The sequence below is a fragment of the Scardinius erythrophthalmus genome, assembly GCF_964197995.2.
Source record: "Scardinius erythrophthalmus genome assembly, chromosome: 7".
NCBI classification, from domain to species: domain Eukaryota; kingdom Metazoa; phylum Chordata; class Actinopteri; order Cypriniformes; family Leuciscidae; genus Scardinius; species Scardinius erythrophthalmus.
In genome coordinates, this window is record NC_138227.1 from 21,825,713 (window position 1) to 21,845,859 (window position 20,147).

The following is a 20,147-nucleotide window of genomic DNA, read 5'->3' on the forward strand; positions in this document are numbered from 1 at the left end:
TTTCCTCTGTAAAATGCCAAGTCTTACGCCCCCGCTCTCCGCTCTGCCACATAAGTGCAGAGAGCCACAGTGTGTCACAACCCTCCACATAATACACTCATGGGGTTATTTCCGTTTTTCTGAGTCTCTTTCTCCTCCACTTCCCTCTCATTTGCTCTCTTGAGATACCTTAGATCTTTAACCACATTGCCAGTCCCCGAATGCAGCTACTGTAACCTCTGCCGCATCTAGCCGTTGCATATGTGAGGTCTTGTAAACATCTGATTATGGTTCTTTGTTATGAATAATAAATGGTTTTATTTGAACTATTATTTGATAATTTATCTTTTGCACAAAGAAGATACAACACAATGGTTTCATATCCACTGAGACCTTTTTGGTATGACGTTTGTCTTTTATTTTCAGTGCTGCTTCTTTGGACACTGAAACCATGCCAGATTTTAAGCAGCCATAATTGCAACTTTACTTTCTCTGAAATGTAGTGCCGTATATGCGGGCTGCATGCATAAACAGGAGTTATTGATCTGCATCGCTCAGGGAAATAACGAGGGTTACATTATGATACAAGACCTAAATCCACAGAGTGTCTCACCTCAAACAAGCATTCATTCAAAAAGACACAGCGCTTCGCTCGCCAAAGATGGTGAAACCAACTAAAAGCCACTGACTAAGCATTATGTCCCATTAACCAACCAGTGAGGATATTGATATACTCTAAGCAAAAACAAAAAAATTGACACATTAATGGACAGGAAACGCTCCAGTATACATGAACGCTAACCACAGGCCAAAACAAGCAATTAACCCCTCTGGGCAATCTGAATGCTTTGCCAAATTAGTTTAAATGCAACATCCTCTCACTTTAAAAGTACACAACAAGATAAAGGGGAGACATGGGCAAGTTCACACCTTTTACTCCACTGAATATTTCTTAGGTTTCTCCTAGTTTCAAAAAGGAAGTAACATTTAGGCACAAACCTTAAAGTCAATTGGCTATAATAAGGTTGTTGAACATTTACATCGTTATTGTTCATGAATAATGAATTAAAAACATGTTGATCAATAGCCAGGCTTGTTGTACTGCTATATGGGGTAAAAACCCTATTATAGACTTTTCAGAAATAATTTCAACAGTAAGATAATCATGAAACACAAAATAATACATATAAATGGTAGCACATATGTTTTGGTTTTATCGAGTTCATTTGCTTACCCAAAAGCTAATAAAAATATGCTGATATTGGAATTTTGAGAATTCACAAAAAATTGTGGTAACACTTTATTTTGAAGGTACTCTTTAGACATTCTGTTGACTATTCGCAACGTTGCACCTGCATGCCAACCAACTCTCGTTAGAGTAGACCAATTTAAGTGTCTGAAACCAACGTAAAAAAAAAAAAAACTGCTAAAGAAAACAAAGATTTGTGTAATTGTACTCTACTAACATTGTGTCAACTAGCCACAGTCTCAAACTATAGCCTTTGTTTGACCCAGTTATAGTTAATTAAAAAAGCTTAGCAAAACATCTGTGACAGACAGTAACATGCTGCTGAAAAACTTTTTGACAGCTTTTCTGAATTGTTTTTCACAGTTATGCTCCGAGACCTTTGAACATATTGCTTGAGGAAATGTACATTGTCATGAACGTAAAGTGACAACACCTCATCAGCAGCAGTTCAACACAACCTTAGACTCACAGCTTGGTTCTGAGCATCAATTAAAGGTGCAGTAGGTGATCTGGGAAATGCTAACTTTAGCCTGCTAGCATTGAAAGCATATGAAGCGAGACGACCAAAGACAACGTTATTGGATTACATCGTGTCATTCACAAGTGAGGAAAAATTTACAGTACAGTGAGTAACAGTACTACAATAACGAACGCTGTTTGCCTGCCATTCTCGTTTTGTCTGCAAAGCGTACGTGAACACGCTGATGACGTATGATGGTGGTATGCAAACACACGCTGACTGACGGGAAACACATGCTTTCATTTCATTCAGATGGAATAAAATGATTGAATGAACATTTTATGGTCCTACGCCTTCCACAGATTTAAAAAAATTATATGTATATAGCTTAGGGTTAGGGATAGGGTGCTGTGCTATGTTAACAATACCACATGTGCATAGTTATTATTAGACAAGTCGATATTTTGACAATATTTTTCCCCAAGCACATTTACCAATTCCAAACCACACCAACCTTAATAACTTTTAATTTTGTATATAATATATATATAATCTATTCAGTGTTGGGGGTGACGCATTTCAAGGAACGTGAGTTACATAATCAGTGTTACTTTTTTCAAGTAACGAGTAAAGTAATGCATTTTTTTTTTTTTACCAAAAAATATCTGCGTTACTTTTTCAAATAAGTATCGCAAGTTACTTTGTTTTCCCATTTATTGACTGACAGCTCTCCTGTCAGGCTCTCCTGTCTTTTATATAAAGTCTTCATGTATTTCACAACACTTCCGCTTGTAATTCTTATTTAGGTCTGGATTATCATGTTTCAGGATTCTTTACCTTAGCAAAGTCTCTGAGGACCTGACACATCTTGTACATCTGGAGACTCCAGGTTTGCAGTTCTGGAGACTAAAGCTTTACTGATGGTTTCACACCTAATTCTTCACCTTAATTCTTAAAGTCTTTTGCAGTCAATATATTTTCTTCTCAACATGTTTTTGTGTCCCTGCTGCTACAAATAGCATTTCTTATCCAATGGTCACACCTTATTTTTGCATTTTCTATAGTATTACATCCTTCTCATGGGCATTTCATAACTTTTGACTTTTCAGTGTAGCATAAAAAAAAAAACTTGCTTAATAATTATGCCCATCTGAATATAAGGCAGTTTTTTTTTCACGTCCAGCCCTTGTAAACAATTATATATCACTTAGAAATGATTATATACAAAATTAATAGGCTAGTTATTAAAGGGGTGGTATAATGCCCTTTTTACAAAATGTAAAATAAATCTCTGATGTCCCCAGAGAGTGTATGTGAAGTTTTAGCTCAAAATACCCCACAGATATTTTAATATGGCATGTTAAAATTGTCACTTTTTGAGGGTGAGCAAAAACGCACCGTTTTTGTGTGTGTCCCTTTAAATGCAAATGAGCTGCTGCTCCCAACACAGAGGGCGGAGCTTCAACAGCTTCCACTCACACAGACATGCACTGAAAATTTCAAAACCTTTTAGCCTTTTATGTTCAAACCGGAGTCAGACAAAGATAGAGACTCAAGAAAAAGTGTCAACATGTAGACAACATTTCTGAATGGTTAGTTGACGAATTGATGTAGCTCATGTGTAGTTATCTTCTAGTCATTGATTAGCATATTCTGTCTTGATAATCTATAAATCGTGTTTCGGGGGCAGGGTTTATGTAAATTGTAGGGTTTGTGATGTCACTAACCCGGGAGGAATGTCGTGTAGTCCCTACCAGCCGTTTGTTGTTGTCCTTAAAAAGTGATTTCTTTAAAAGCAAATATCTCCCTTTGCTTTGAACTTTGAGCATGACTTTGCAGATGTTGCTTATGCTCAAACAGCAACATTACACATTAACTAAAGTTAGAAAAGTGAAATCATAATCAACCACCCCTTTAAGAATGATGTGATTTTGTTCTTGGAAAATAATTTGATTAGAAAATCAGCTAATAATTATGCACACACTGTATTCAATTACATTATTTTGTTAGCTACTACAATCACTACAATTTATATTTTTATGCAGCTACATATGTAGTCAGCGTTCATCTCGCTCTGACTTCACAATGCCTTTTTTCAGTGACGGTGTCAATATTGTGTTAAACAGTAATTTTCCTCTCTATGGTGGCCTCTTTGGCAAGACCAACAACCTTTGTATTTGAGTCCAAAGGGGAGATGGCAGTTTGCGCTTCTCACCCCATATCCTTGTTTGCACCTGCCTGCCCAGAGAGCCTTTGCTCTTCCTGGTCATTGAAGGTTCAAGGGAAATCAGTGGAATCAAAGGTCTTTGTCTCCTGGCAGACCTAATGTTTCCCTTTGTGACCATCACATGCTGAGGCCAAAGTCCCTTTGTTTTTTGCCTCTGCTCTCTGATCTGGGTTCAATGTTTGAACTGCTATCCGTTTCTAGGCACACAGAGGAAAAAGATGAGCTATTTAAACCTATGATTATACTTATGATTTGACTTTGATTTCGCTGTGATAAAAAATGATAAAAAGTGATGGTGCATTATTCTATAAATACACAACACAAGTACAACCAATTATTTTTCAAATAGCATAATATTCCTGACAATTTGGGGCTTGTGCATTGAGTAGCCTATCTCATTTAATTTTTCTAAACCAATAATACTACTATATGGATTTTTTTAGTATTTTACTTTTTTTTTGCTGAAAAATGTAATAGTGCTTTCTACTTACCTTCATAGCAATAGGCTATATAGCAAATCTCAGCGGCCTGATTTTAGTTCATCGCAAACTATAACTATATTAGCCAGATTTTCATATAAATTTATTATATATATTTGCATTCATACTCGTGTAGGGCGATTATACTATACTATCTCAAGTGCTTGATTGCTTGATTCATTACAAAAGTGCACAATCTTCCAGCTGTGACTATAAATATATTCAATGCCGGCCCGAGCCTTTTGGGGGCCCTAAGCAGAATTTGATTTGGGGGCCCCCTCCCACCACGCAGAGTCACCTGTGCTTGACGATTATTGACACAATGTCACTCTATAATGTTACATTATAAATTAATACAATGAGGTTATGTATTAATACAAAATAAATAGCCTACTTAATAAAAAAATAGATACTTAAATAAAAATGTTTTAACATTTTCTTTACTCTTTTACTAACTCTTTGAAACTTCTGAAAACAAACTGTCCATTTGCAAAATATCCTCCAACGTTTTGCAACACTTTGCAGTTTGAATGATGTCTTATATGAACATGACGGAGTATGTGTTTGTTTCCACTGTTCGATCGCGCCCGCGCCTCACACACACACAAACACACACACACACACACACACACACACACACACACACACACACACACACACACACACACACACACACACACACACACACACACACACACACACACACACACACACACACACACACACACACACACACACACACACACACACACACACACACACACACACACACACACACACACACACACACAACATATTCCAGCATTGCAATCTTGACCTTGCAGCCTGTTCGTTATAGCCGTAATAAAATATAATAATAAAATAGTCAAACTAACATATAAAAATTACACTGCTCTTTTTAAATAGTCAGTAGTAGCCTACAATTCGTACCATTCAGCGCTGCGTAGCCTAACCACCACTCCACTGTGATGTTTCCAAGCACATTTTTGCGCATGTGAAGAGAATGATTTTTTCCCTCGATATTGGATTTCAAGCACATTTTTGCGCTTGTGAAGAGGATGATTTTTTCCCTCGATATTGGAACGTGGGTGAAGTACAAAGAAGCCTATAATAAAGAATAGTTTACCATCCAAATCCATCGCGAATGTTGAAACATTTTGATTCTAATGAGAGAGATCCGCTTTCACTTTAGCTTTAAATTATTTCGTTTTGGCTTGTTTATAGTTATTTTTTTATTCTTGTTCTGTTCTGAATATTATTAAATTTAAAGGATAAATCATTGATCAAATCAAATTTGTGTGAAATGGCTTAACATTACCGTGACTTTGCGCACAAATTTTCTATGCACGCGAGGTTATGCGCATATGACTCAAACACTGGCAGACACAGCAGCAGTTGTAGGCAGGTATATTGATCATGAAATCAGAATTTTCTTGTCTTGAATTATTAATCCATTCATTAATTTATGTCACTTGTTTAATTTAATTAATATGTAAAAAACAAAAATCGCTTGGGGGCCCCCTCGCCACCAGGGGGCCCCCAAGCGATTTTTGTTTTTTACATATTAATTAAATTAATTAATATGTTGGCGAGGGGGCCCCAAGCAGCCGCTTAGTTCGCTTATGCCTCGGGCCGGCCCTGAATATATTAAGATATTGTTAATGTTAACATCATGGTTTTCTGTAAAGCTGCTTTGAAACAATGTACATTGTGAAAAGCGATACAAATAAATTTGATGACATGATTTGGAGGGTAACTGAACATTTCACTTTAAACCTGTCTTTAACCATATGCGACCCTGGAACACAAAACCAGTCACAAGTAGCATGGGTATATTTGTGGCATAGCCAACAATACATTGTATGGATCAAAATTAACACTTTTTCTTTTATGCTAAAAATCATTATGATATTAAGTAAAGATCATGTTCCAAGAAGATATTTTGTAAATTTCCTACCGTTAATATATAAAACATTTATTTTTGTGAGTGAATGCAGCACAATCGCGAACATAAATGGACAACTTTAAAGGTGATTTTCTCAAAGTGTAGATTTTTTTGCACCCTCAGATTCCAGATTTTCAAATAGTTGTATCTCGGCCAAATATTGTCCTATCCTAACAGACCATACATCAATGGAAAGCTTATTTATTCAGCTTTCAGATGATGTATATATCTCAATTTAAAAAATGTGACTGGTTTTGTGGTCCAGGGTCACATATCTAGTCAGAGCCCTGAAAAAATGTGAAATGTGTAAACATCACACACGAGCAAAAGGTTTTCCTCACAGCTTGTCACACAAACATGTGACTATCTTGGGAGGGAGAGAGAATCTACTGTAGTAAGGAGGGGCAGCTGGGATGTTAACATCTCTTTGTATGCAAGAGAAAGCTGTGAAAAACTTGATGGCTGATACTGTCCCATCAGGATATAGCCCATCTGTAACCTCAGCGGGGCATGTTTACTCCAGCCAGAATGGTCATATGGGGTCTTAAGAGGTGTGAACTTGGTGTAAAACCTGAGACTTCTTAAAGCATAGAAAGGCTGAACTACAGGCAAGTCCATTTTTAAAGTTTAATGTTTTTGCTTTCATTTTTACTAGCAAACAAAATTAGATTTTAAACTATATTTCTTATTATAATAACATTAAAATGTATGAAGAAATTAAGAGAGTCATGAGTGCACCTCCCCTGTGCTGGTTACATTTGATCATGCAAGTCATGAACTGATTTAAAGCCCGGGGTTAGGAAGAGGACAGATATTTAAGCTGTGGCTTTAAGGGTGGCGTCCATCAGCATTGGGAAATCCGATTCATTTTAACGATTCGATCGGATGATTCGTTTTACTAAGCCGTTTAAACGATTCAATGATTCATCTGAATCATTACTCAAAAGTCTTCTCAGAAGTAATTTTACATTTATTTGTTTTGTTATTGTTGTAAAATACAGTTAAATACGGGTATAGCCAAATTTATGATTAATAATATTTTATGTATCACATGTTTATTGTGTTAACATGTCAACTGCCCCGCAGATTTTCCCACGGTGATCACATGGATTTTTTTTTTAGTGTTTTTTTTTTTAGTTTGTTTCTAGCTTTTTCAGTCTGTTTTTTAGTTTGCCCTGGCTGGTTTTGCTTTCCTTAAAAAACTACAGCGACCCTGAGATCATTTATTATATTGTTCATGGAAATTATTGTTGTAATTATGGAGTTTTGGTGGAACTGTGTTTACCATAATAGTGTATTATTTTTGATAAATGTACTCACTCTTTGCGAATCGGTTCGACTGAATCTTTACAAGAACGATTCGCTCTCGAATCGGATCTCACTAGCGTCCATGAGGAGGGTAGGAGGAGTGAACATGGCATTGCAGAGTGCCGGGGATACCTTGAATAAACAATTCAGTCAAGCGACTGACTGCAGGACTCAAGAGCAGAAGAAAACCGCGCATGTGGGGAATAGACGCTGTCAGCCCCAGTCATCTTTCCGTTTTCATAAATCTGAATTGTTCGTAGAGAGAAATATCATATGCGCGCCACCCTAAATGCAGCATAATTTTCAACTGGATTCTCTTCATCCGAACAGGTAAGGCTTGGTGTGAAAATAAAATTTCTGGTTTATTTATTCATTTGTTCACCAATGCATTAGCAGCAAATCCAGAATCCGCTGTGTAGTTGAATGGCTTGTGCGTAAGCAGAGGATATATAGGGTGGTGGAAGCTGACGTTTCCATTTTGAGTCTTCATTTATTTCATTGAATGTTTACATGCAGGCATGCACGTCTAATGTGTGCGGTTGTTTTAACAAATGCATGTGATCCAACGATTACATGAAAGCGACAAGGACTACACGCACCCTATATCATAATATAAGTTACACATGTACATTTATAGATAGAGGGTGTACCGGCAAGCACGTGAAATGTGATATAAAAGAGTGTTGTTGTGCTAATAGTAGCCGAGCTCAGTTAAAGCACTTGATACATCGTTACTGTGTTTGTGATAAGAGGATGATTTTAGCTCCATGCTTACCTCTTAGTTTATGTTTAGTCTAACTGAGACTCTTCAAGTTCTTGTGTGAAATCTTTAACGTGCTCCAAGATCTTTCATTGAGAAACAAGAAATTATCTCGCATGGCGCATGCTATAAATCTTTATCCTGAAATTCAGTGTTTAAGCTTCCTAAAAACAATATTGTTTGGAGTTCAGTGTTGCAGACAGTAGTATTGGGTCTTGTAAAAAGAACATCAAATTATTAACATATTAAATTTTTTTTTGATCATGTGTGTAGTTTTACAAATTTTGAGCATGTAAGGAAGTTTTACAAAGTAAACAGCACTTTTGAGAAATAGCAATTATGTACACTAATTTGAGACTCCAGCAGTCTTTATTTTTATTCTATGTGGAGGTGGTCGCCCCCTTATGCACGCAGACATGTTGATATCACATGACCAACTGGCTCATGCAATTGATCAATTTGTGCAATTGCGCTATTAAAATCTGTTTACATTATATTACACTTTTAAAATGTAGGTGGTTTACAAGCATATGCATTAAAAGAAAAACACTATAATATGCCCTTTTTCAGAGAGAAATCAAAACAGTCTGTCAGTTGCGTTATTATGCATTATATGTATTCGTGTAGTTAATGAGACAGAAAAAAAAAGATAAACAGATTTGGTGCATAGTGGCAGCAGTTAGTAAACATACTACATGCCTCCAGGCCAGTAGGCGTCAGTATGATGTTACTGAGTGCACCTTTATTTATTATATATTCATGCCTCTGGCTTTTGTTGCATTTCTCAATCCAGTGTGGAGCTGTGGATAACAACAGGACCTGAAGTATATAATGTTCAGTGGGTTGACTCATAGGTTTTTTAGGATAAATATACCTTATGACATTAGACAGTACTGAATGAGCATGGTGTTGTGTCATTAGCACAGCTGCACTGAATAATGTACTGTAATGACACTGTCTCTTTTTTTAAGCACAGAATGTGCACAGAAGCTCTGTATGTGGGCAGTTGTGTTGATTTTTATTTTTGTATTGAGCATGACTAAATAAAAACCACTGAGTTGGTTCTCTTCTTACTTCAGACATCACTCAGTTTGTTCTGGTTTAAAAAAGTCCCAAATGTTGAGAGGAACAGATTGCTTAAGATCACAATTACATGTAACCCAAAAACCTGACTACCCACTCACATTATGTTAAAGCGTAATTTGTTTATAATGTGGTTCTGTTTAAAATTAAAGCTCTTAGTCTTTCTGAAAGAGCTGTCAAGTAAGCTTTTGTAAACAATCTTGTCACTGAAGTCTAGATTAAAAGAAGTGGATATCTAGGATAGTGATAACAGCCAGTTAATAGTAATATTTGTGGACTCAGTTTCAACTCATGGTTTCCATATTTGTAAATGAATGACTTCATGTAGCATTTATTCTTATTAAAAGGGATAGTACACCCACAGATTAAAAATTCCAACATTTATTTACCATCGTTTTGTTCCAAACTTTTATGACTTTCTTTTTTTCTGTGGAGCACAAAATAGTTTTTAGCGAAACAAAAAAGTTTTTTCCCCCATATGAGTCAGTGGCATGATATCCCATGTTGGTCTTGACCCCATTTCTTTCATTGTATGGAAAACAAATTACATTATAATAAATGTTAAGGGCTGGGTAAAAAAAATATAGATTTCTCGATTCTAATCGATTCTCATTTATATGAACTGATATCGACAGAATAAATCCCAAAATTCGATCTTTTAGTCTATGCTGTTTTCAGTTGATGAATGAATGGAATTGTAGTGCCTCCCATCCAAAAAATCACTATAAGCTTTGTTACTTTTGATATGAAAATAAGTTTTTCAAATTCTGTCAATTTTATTACAACATTTTAATGTGGTGTGACTGATCGACGTAACGTCAGTAACGCCTCAGAACAAACAGCAGCAGTGCGAAACGCACATGAACTAATCATCTCTTTTGCTTTACTACTAGTTACAGCACGGAATAAACATGAATGAACATTAGAAGGTATGTTAAAAAATACTTACCGAAATCCTTATGTCTCATGTAATCGCTCAGTCAGCGTTTGAACTGCGGAAAGACGTCAATAAAATAGCCTGTAAACAGTCACGTAATGTTACATTTACCTCAGAAAAGCCATTAATTGACCATAAACTCATTAGTCAGCTAGAAAAATTATCTATAGAGAGGAACATTTAGCATCATATTACATATTTATTATACTTTTACGGTTCTTCAATATTTAATGTATGTTTAAATAAATACGTCAAGTTTTTAAGACAGCCATCATTTAAATGTTTATATTTCCAAAAATCAATTGGAGTGGAAACATAATTAGGTAATTATTAAGTTAAAATTTTACCTTTATTATTATAAAAACTTCCTTGTGTGTAATTTAAGTGTTTGTATACAATTCACTTAATTTTAACCTTCAATATTATAGTAATGCAGTACCAAAGTTTACATCATTAGTTGAGAGATGTTTATTCTTTGAGAAAATTTGCTATGTACTATACCTGATATTAGAGGTCGACCGATATGGTTTTTTTCAGGCCGATGCCGATACCGATCTTTTGAAATCCGGGTCGGCCGATGGCCGATTAATGCTGCCGATTTATTTTGGACGATATTTGGCCGATTATGTGCTTGTTTTTAACCTCTATTTGAAAGATAAAATGTTACACAAATAATTACTTTAGACAAGATTTCTCAACAAAAACATTTATTGAACACTTGACCAATCTGCACTTGTACACAAGACAAAAAGACCTTCCGATATGTTTGGTAATAGTACCTGAATGAATTGAAAATGAATTTGCTACATTTCAGATTAATAATTTTTTTTTCCTTAATTTTAATTAACAGTAATTTAAACACTTTGCAGTTTGAATGATGTCTCTAAGCTATAAACAAAATGACTGAGTATGTTTTTATGTTTCCACTGTTTGATCGCATCCGCGCCTCACACACACACACACACACACACACACACACACACACACACACACACACACACACACACATAAGTAAACACTTTGCGACTTTAAACACACGCGACTTTTCGATCGCGCCCGCGCCCCTCTCTCCCTCTTCCTCTCCCTCTCTCACACACGCGTTCCAGCATTGCCATCTTTACATCGCAGTCTGCTTCAGAGCTAAAGCGGAGCTACAGATTAGATGTCCCCAAAGAACCCGCGTATCTAACAGTAGTTCCGCATTACATGAATTCATTTTGCACGCGAGTTTTATTTATTTTTATACCATGTATTCTCCGTGTTAATTTATACACCGAACCGTGACGCCTGTACCGTTTCGGTTCAATACGAATACATGTACCGTCCCACCCCTAGTCTACAGTGAAATACAGTCACACATTACACTGTTTGGCCAGCATTTTAACCATGTTTAATCCAGCTATAAGCTAACGGTATGCTAAAATTAACTGCTGACTAGCGTCACGTTTCTAACTTCCGTTTTCAGAGCATCCAAGAGAAGCACAGGCATAACAGTAGCACCGAAATGAAGCACAGAAATCCGCACTGATATTCGGTCCGGTAAATAACGGTCGTTAAGGCACCAGTGCCGTATTAGCACCGGGTCTGTCAGTAGCTACCCAACCCTAGCGATGACGCTAGCAAAGCAAAGCCAGTCCTTCACCAACCTATAGTGCGTTAGTCACTTTTTTTATTACTTATTTCTCTGCATTGAGTGACAACCCTCTCAAATATAAGACACACAAAACAGAACAAATAAAAGTCTCAGATTCTCTGTCTGTAATTGCAAAATTCTTGCTTACTTATTGTGACATGATAGCAACCCTTCTGCTGTGCTAATGCAACCTCAACTATGGTATCAATATCCAAAGTAGCCGAACGTCATGTCGCCTGTTCATATTTTTTCTCGTAGCTGGCAGTAACACATCAAAAGGTTTTAATTAAATATAAAGGAGTTTTCTCCAAGGAACTTAGCTCCTTCCTTAGGCACTGGATGAGGTCTGCTCACTCTGCTGGAGAATGAGTCTAGGCGCAGCGTGTGTCGAGCACGTGCTCCACAACAACAACAACACTAGGCTGCCCACAGATGCGCCTGCCTAATAATCGGCTTGATATCCTGGATATTGGCCGATGCCGATTATGTTAAAAAATGCAAAAAATCGGCCGATCAATCGGCCGACCGATTAATCGGTCGACCTCTACCTGATATATCTAAAATAATCGATATCCTATTTAATCGAATCACAAGCTTGTGAATTGAATTCTAATCGAATTGTGAAATGTGTGTCGATACCCAGCCCTCCTCATTTTGTGTTCACAGAAGAAAAAGTCATACAGGTTTGGAACGATTGGAGATTTAAGAGTGAGTAAACGATGATAAAATTTAAATTTATGTGAAATATTTCTTCAACATTCCTGTTAGTGAAACCATAATTAGACAGTTATAGTGGACATACACTAGTCAAAATATATGGATATCTAAAAGTTAATGTTTTTGATTATGCATAGAAGTGCCTGTGGTTTTCTTCTGTATTTGGTTGGACTCCTAAATGATGCTACAGAGATGTTTGCCAACTCTTGCTTTGCTTTTTTGTTGTTCTGAATAATATTATGATGTCAGTTCATCATATTACAAATTGAATTTCGAAGCTCAGGTAACTGGGCTTTGACAGAGTATGCAGTTGGCATAGAGAGACAGAAATACTCCTGTCGTTTTGCACAGGGCGGAACAGTAAATGCCATCTGATCATGTGGAAAGAAAGCCAGGATGAGGAAATGGAGGGATGAAGTGAAATGGTTTGTGTGTGTGTGTGTGTGTGTGTGTGTATGCGTATGGATGGCTGGAAGGGGTTCATTGTTCATGAGATAATGGCAGGATCATCTACCAGACAGGAGGTCACCACGCCCCTCAATCATAACCCATAATTGATTGACCAAAATGGAGATTGAAGTACATTATAGTTTGCGAGAAAAAAATTACAGGCGGCCCACTGTGAGATCAGGGTCAGATAAATCAGGAAGAGAGGTATGCATGCAAGCAACGGCTTGTTGAAGAGACAACCGGCTGAACGTGATCTTGTAAACATCAGGGATCAATGCGATCTCAGCAGCGCACCAGCTTTTAAGAAAATACATTTACAGTGCCTCTTAAATTGGCTTGTGTTGTGGTCCATGAGGAGGGCGGTGGTAAAAAAAAGACAAATGCAAGCAAAGAGTCCCGTATTAAACTAATGGCGTAAGCAAAAGTGGAGGGCAAAAGGAAAGAAGCATCTTAAATCATGTCTCCGTGTGCCAGCTCATCTATCAGCAGTACACCACAGAAATGATTTTTCCATCTGTAGAATAGAAATGTCAGCCCGAGGCAAGCGATGTGTATCAGTGATGTTTTTATAGAGTAAGCCAATATTAGGTATGCGATTTATGGCACATGTGCAACTATCCTTAACTTCACACGCATAGACTCAGAAATCAGAAGCCAAACTTAACGGGTTGGTAGCCAACACTGTTTGTGAAGGTTTTTAGATTATTATTTTTTATCTGTTTATATAATATCTCAGTCCATAATCTACTTTTTTATTTACAGATTCCTATAAAATTTTATATCCAAGCCCACATGGAATATGTGCCGACAGAAAGTTCCACAGATTTCTGTAGAATTGGAATGCCAGTCATTCATAAAATTCTACACATGCCTCGCCCCTTATGTATACAATTTTTGGGTCTCATTTTCTGACATTTATGGTAGTTGATAAATAACATGCCCATTAAGGTTTTTTTCTTAATCAACATCAAGATTTGAGGTAAATTATTTTAGGTGCTGTGACTGGTCACCATTTCTTCTAAAGGTGCACTACAAAATTTTGGCTTCATTATCATCATCTGTAGTTGAAACAATTTTTTAAGTAAAGTCTTCAATCTGACCTGACCACTCACAATTTTTTTATATAGTTATTTAATGAGTGGCAAAATGCTGTTTTTGAAGTTTGCATGTAAAGAAAATTCAACCTGTCTTTTTACTAAATGCACGTTCGCATTCATTTTTCAGTGTAATGCCCACATCTCAAAATCAAATCAACAACCCATGCATAGAACCAAGTCACCTCGCAACATTTTTTCTTTTTCGATAATCCATTTCACTCAGATATATGTCACAATACAAAAGAAAAATATCATCACTTCTGTTTCATCGTGACTTTTAGAACTCTTTAGAGGTAGTTTAGCATTTCACACCGTAAGACATGTCAACGTCCCGGAAGTATTTCATGTCAGCTACCAATAAAGGCTCGATATAACCATATTTAAATCCATATCACAGCATGTGAAAATTGTCTGCAGATTCTTTCTGGGGGTGCTTATAACTTACTACAGTAAATGTCATAGTGACCTTTGAAACTTTCAAACCAGGTTTTAGTTTCTTTAGATATTGGCTGATTCTGCAAATATTTCCCAGAAATATTCACCAAAACCACTACATTTTAGCTCTGTACTGTAGCCATTAGGTTCTAGCTCAGTTTTGAACAAGGACGGCGGGGTGAGCCGATCATTTCTAACTGCGTCTATGTCTCTAGACAGCTTTAATGGCTGTAGGGATAAAGGTTTTCGTAGGTCACCATGTGGCAGGATCAGCATAATTGAAGGCTTGAGAGGACGCAGTAGGGGCAATAGTTAAATTGGACTTAAGACTGTTATTCAATGGTGTCTTAATTTAACCACTCTGGGTTATATGAAGCAAATCCCACTGAGAAAAGTGGCTCGCTCGAATGCCAATCATTCCTCACCGATCCTGAGACTTTTGAAGGTTACAGGGCTGTCTGTGGCTGGGCTGACGGATTGATGTATGTCCCCCGTCGAGCAGAGAATTCAGAGTCCAAGGCCGCCGCAGTGCTGTCCTATTAGGGGGGATTGTCCTTCACAACTTCTTAGCCGCCTGTCCTTTCTGGAGCCTACAGAGCTCAGGCAAGGGCATTGTGTCTGCTACAATAAGCCGAGCCATGGAGTGCTTCACCCACACATAATTATATGGCTTTAATGCAAGCATCTTTCACTGTGCATCCACTCACACCAGCAAGCGCAAAAAGAGTGGCGTTGTCAGAGGGAGTCGGTGGATGTATCCCTACTTCATTACGACTTGCTCTTCGGAATTAAATTGGTTCAGCAATTAACTAAAAGGGGATTTTTAGAATTTATGAATGACTGAGAAGATTGATATATTGCAAGAGAGGAGAGCAGCATGTGCAATGGATGTGAGGCAGAGGTAATGGATTTATTGTCACATTGAGAGGCACATGAAATGTGGTTAGGAGCAAGAATCACCGTATCCAGGTTTTAGGACCATAACAGTTAGGTGATCAGACTTGTGGCATTGTCTATGTGTTCGAGACTGTTTTCTGCCAGGTACTGTGAAAGCAAATTCTTTTCAAGGAGCTCTGTGGTGGCATTACAACATGAGTGATTTCACCAGCTGCTTTTTTGTGCTACCCAGTTCGATAAGATATGAGGTCATGCTTGCTAGATGTTGTCAGGAAAATCTAATCCAATGGTTGCCTGCCGAGACAAAGACGGCTCTATGCCGAGCAGATCAAGAAAATAATGCACAGCTTGAACTTAGACCTTCGAGGTGTATCTTAAGAGTTAATTAAACAGAATTCATTACCAGGTAATCTATAACATATGGTGAGAAAAGATTATTGTGCCACCACTTTGAATACAAACGCTTGGTATTTCCGTCTGCTCTTGTATTGAGTTTGGATTACAGTAGGGATGTTAACTGATGACCGTTTGACCGATGGTTGACCGTATCATCGTTAACCGATCAAAGTTGTCGGTAGTCGGTTAAAAAAATCTCTAAATTAGGCTATTATAAGCCGCTTTCCGACCGGAGGAACCTTTTCACAGTTCCTAGAACTATTGACTAAAGTACCCGGATGTTCCTGCGGTGCGAACGCGCCGACTAGGAACGATTTTAGTTCTAGGAACTCCATTTGTAGGAACTAATTTAGGTCCTACTTCAGAGTAGGGTCTAAACCAGTACTATAGGAACAACCCTTGACGTTAGTGTAAGCTGATTGACCGAATGCACGCGGAACACCAGCACCCGCCATTTTTAAAACTGCTAGAATGTAAACACACAGATTATAGCCTATATTTACTTCATAAACTAACTATACAAACATGGAAAACAGTTATAGATGGGTCTCTAAACCTTTATGCTGAAGAGAAAATCCAACGCAACTTTGAGGGGACCAAGACTTCATCTGCCCAGCTAGCAACACTGGACATCAACCACACGGCATACTGTAGGCTAATAACCTTTTTTCATATACTGTCTACTTTCTACAGTTCTATCTAATAAGATATTAAACAGTACTGTTAGACAGATTGCTAACTAATAAACACAGAGAATGCGAGCATTGTTCGCTCTGGCGCTCTCAGCGCCGCCAAAATAAAGGTCTGTCGCGCCGTCAAAATAAAAGTCACCGTGCTTGCGTCACTCCCTTACCCCTCCTACCAGTTCCTATGGCCACTTGGCCAGTGCGAACGCAAACAGCAAAACCGAGTTTGGGGGAGAGTAGTTCTTAGAACTGTTTAGAAGTGGACAGTTCCTAGAACTAAGTTTCTGTAACTACTACGAAAGCGGCTATAGACAGTGGACTAAACGCTACTACAGTTAGCCATCTCATTCCAAGATCTTTTTGTGTGAAGTGAACAAATCCCTCACACTCAATTTTTCATAACTCGCCTGTTTGTACTTAATAAACCAATAAAAACATTTGGCGCGAGGTCACAGCGTTTGGGTTCGCGCGCTCACAAGGTTTGCGAAAAGTAAAGGCTACAGGCTAAAACGCTCAAGGTTAAAGCAGCGTCTCTTCGGAGCTGTCATTTTCTTAAATGAGCTGCGGCAATGTTTCAAATGAGCTTCTAACGCTAGACAAACATCTTTATTTTCAACACGATCACCTTGTAGCCAAACCATTTCGAAACTAAGGAGCCATTTGTCCTCCGATTACATACAAGCTCCTCAGCGCCGCGTTTGCGGGACTCATGTTTCGCCATGTGTTTCGCGCTGTAGGGGATTTTAAAAAAGTGACGTGAGTGTGAGTGTGTGTGTGAGCGGGAGGCAGAGCGGCAGAAAGATGCGACGCGACAGAGTTGCGAAATTGCAGGCGCAGCTCGAAATGGCTGTTATTTCAAATAGCGTAGCATATTTTAAACTAATCGGTTAACCGGTTTCAACCGGCTAATGAGGCGCGGTGGTCGGTCAAGAAATTTTTTAGTTTTCGCCATCCCTAGATTACAGCAGGGTGGTTTGATATGTTTTTTGCCACCGTGGAAATATGTCAACTGGTAGATATTTTTCTGTAGTGATTATACTGCAATATTTTTTTTATCAGGCTGTATATATGTGCTTATGTACTTTATTTTATGGTCTTGGTGGAATAGATCTGCTACGCTGCTGCTCCTGTTTTTGATTATTGCTGTTGCAGAGCAAGTACAGAGACTTGCTACTGTCAATACATTCACAGACATGCTGCTGTAAAAAAAAACCCCATAGCAGCTCTGTACAGGTGGAGCTGGGGAAGGTGGAGAGTTTCTGAGGCGTGCTGCAAACAATGGCAAGTATTTGAATGCTGAGCAGCAAGCTCATTGGCTGCTGATGCCACAGCAACCAATCAGCTGCGCTATGTAAATAACGATGTGATCACTTAACAATTGACTTAAGGACCTATCAGCCTGCGCCATCTAGAGATTCAAGACAGAACTTATATATTTTATATAGTTACACACACACAAAGGCTCTAATAAATAAAGTAAAACGAGATAAAAAATAAATAAAAAGAATACACAACTCAGGCTATTTAAGGCAGTATTGGCAATGACTCGATAACAAATGCTAGACTAAGACACTTTTCTTTGCTCCTCAATGTAGCCTTTATATATATATTTCTAGAGTAAAAATAGTAATTATTTATGAAAAAATAATAATATGGAAATATAAGGTTTACGCCCAATAGCGACGATATATATATATTTTTATGTAGATATATTATCTGATATATACTGTTACTTTGATAACTTCGAGCCTTCAGCACAGAGTATGGAGACCTTTAATGGATTTTTTTATTTTTATTCAGCTTTATTTCTTAATAGTTACTCTATCAAATGGGTCTCTACAGCTAGTAAATGAACCTCTTAATGCCAAAGGCACTGAGAATAAGAGGGAACACCATGTTCAGCCAATCAGCCAAACAATATGTTCTTTAAATACATTTAATATTTTCTTGTATGCTCCCCTCAGTTTTTTCTAAATGTGGCTGAAACCAAAAGATAGATTGTTGCTGTAAGATGTTACAGACAAGCTCTGGGGTTGTACTGGCATCACAGAGATGTGTTCAAGGTTTCTGAAAATGTTTGAACAGTCAGAGAGTACATGGTCAAGGGCTATTTAGCGTGAGTGTCTGGAAAGTCCTCTGGCCATGATTTGGCAGAGAGCGAGTGGTAATGGGCAGCATATCCACCCCACCAAAGCATAAACTGGACTAATCTGTTACCGAGCAACAGCAGGCACCCCTTCACAACACATTTTGGGTGTGTAGTTCATGCCGTTACCCGGGGGATGCGGTTTTGTTGAGTTCAGCTCATGGCACATTTTTTTTGGAGTAGTCTGGTTGCCCTCTGTGTTTAGACTGTGGAAGGAATCTGCGCCATTGGAGAGACAGAAGCACCAGGGACAGCTGGGTAAACATTACAGTTCTGTGTTTTCGACATGCCGCTTTGATATGTTAATTATTGATGCTTTTGAGGTGAGGGATGTAGTCTTTTTGTTGTGGTCATGTGTGCTTTTTTTGTTTTGTTTAATGGATTTATTGCCACCTTTGCGCTTTGAACAAAAAGTGTCACCTCATTCATCACAAAGAGGCAGCTGTTTTTCCATTTGATAGTCATCAGTAAATCAGAACATTACCCTTCCCCCAAGTAGCGCATAGTCGCATACTAAAGAGAGCAGCTTTCCAAGACCTTGAAGGGGCGGACATGTCTTGGTCAAACCGTTTAGGATGACGCTATCGTCACCTTTGCGCATGGCCTTAGACCTGACCCAGAGGGCCAGATTGTTTCCCACCAGGCTGAGATAATTATCACCCAGACCGCTTTGGAACAGCACTTTACTGTTCGTTCTTGTATTTTTAGTGGGCATCTTCTTCAATAATGGGGGCCGAAATCTGATCCCGCTTGCTCTGTTGAGTGGATCAAGGCCGTTTGTTGCTAGTATGTCATTCGCGGTTCAAGGTTGACATCCACTTTAGGAGTCACACCAAGGTCAAGCACGGTTTAATAAGCTGTTTTGTCAGGTCAGGACACATGATCTTCCCTCGACCAGTGATTTGAGTTAATTGTGAACAATGATCTCTCTGGAACTGAGGTGTAAACAAGGCTCCGGGAAGAAAGCTCTGTGTCAGATGACCTGAACACATGATTTGTTTATTTGTGGAAGGTGACAGCCTCAAGTAAGGCCAAGGTGTTATGCAATTTAAGATGAACTGTGGTGAAAGTGATCATTATTTTCATTTGGGGTGGGTAATATACATACATACACATCCATTCAAAAGTTTGGGGTGCAGATGATTTTTTTGGATGCATTAACTTTTTATTTTACAAAGGCAGAATTTTTATTAATCTTACTCTATACACAAAGTATATCAGAAATATATTAAACAGCACATCTGTTTTCAACATTGATAATGT

The 20,147-nt window shown here is 38.0% G+C and overlaps 1 protein-coding gene across 1 annotated transcript in view; it reads left to right on the plus strand.

The window, feature by feature from the left end:
- Nucleotides 1-7,755: 7,755 nt before the first annotated feature.
- Nucleotides 7,756-20,147, plus strand: part of nrip1a (nuclear receptor interacting protein 1a) — a 35,789-nt gene continuing 23,397 nt past the window's right edge. Inside the window, exon 1 of the mRNA XM_081370958.1 lies at nt 7,756-7,977. The gene's annotated coding sequence lies outside the window, so the exon portion shown is untranslated. The remainder of the gene's footprint in view (nt 7,978-20,147) is intronic.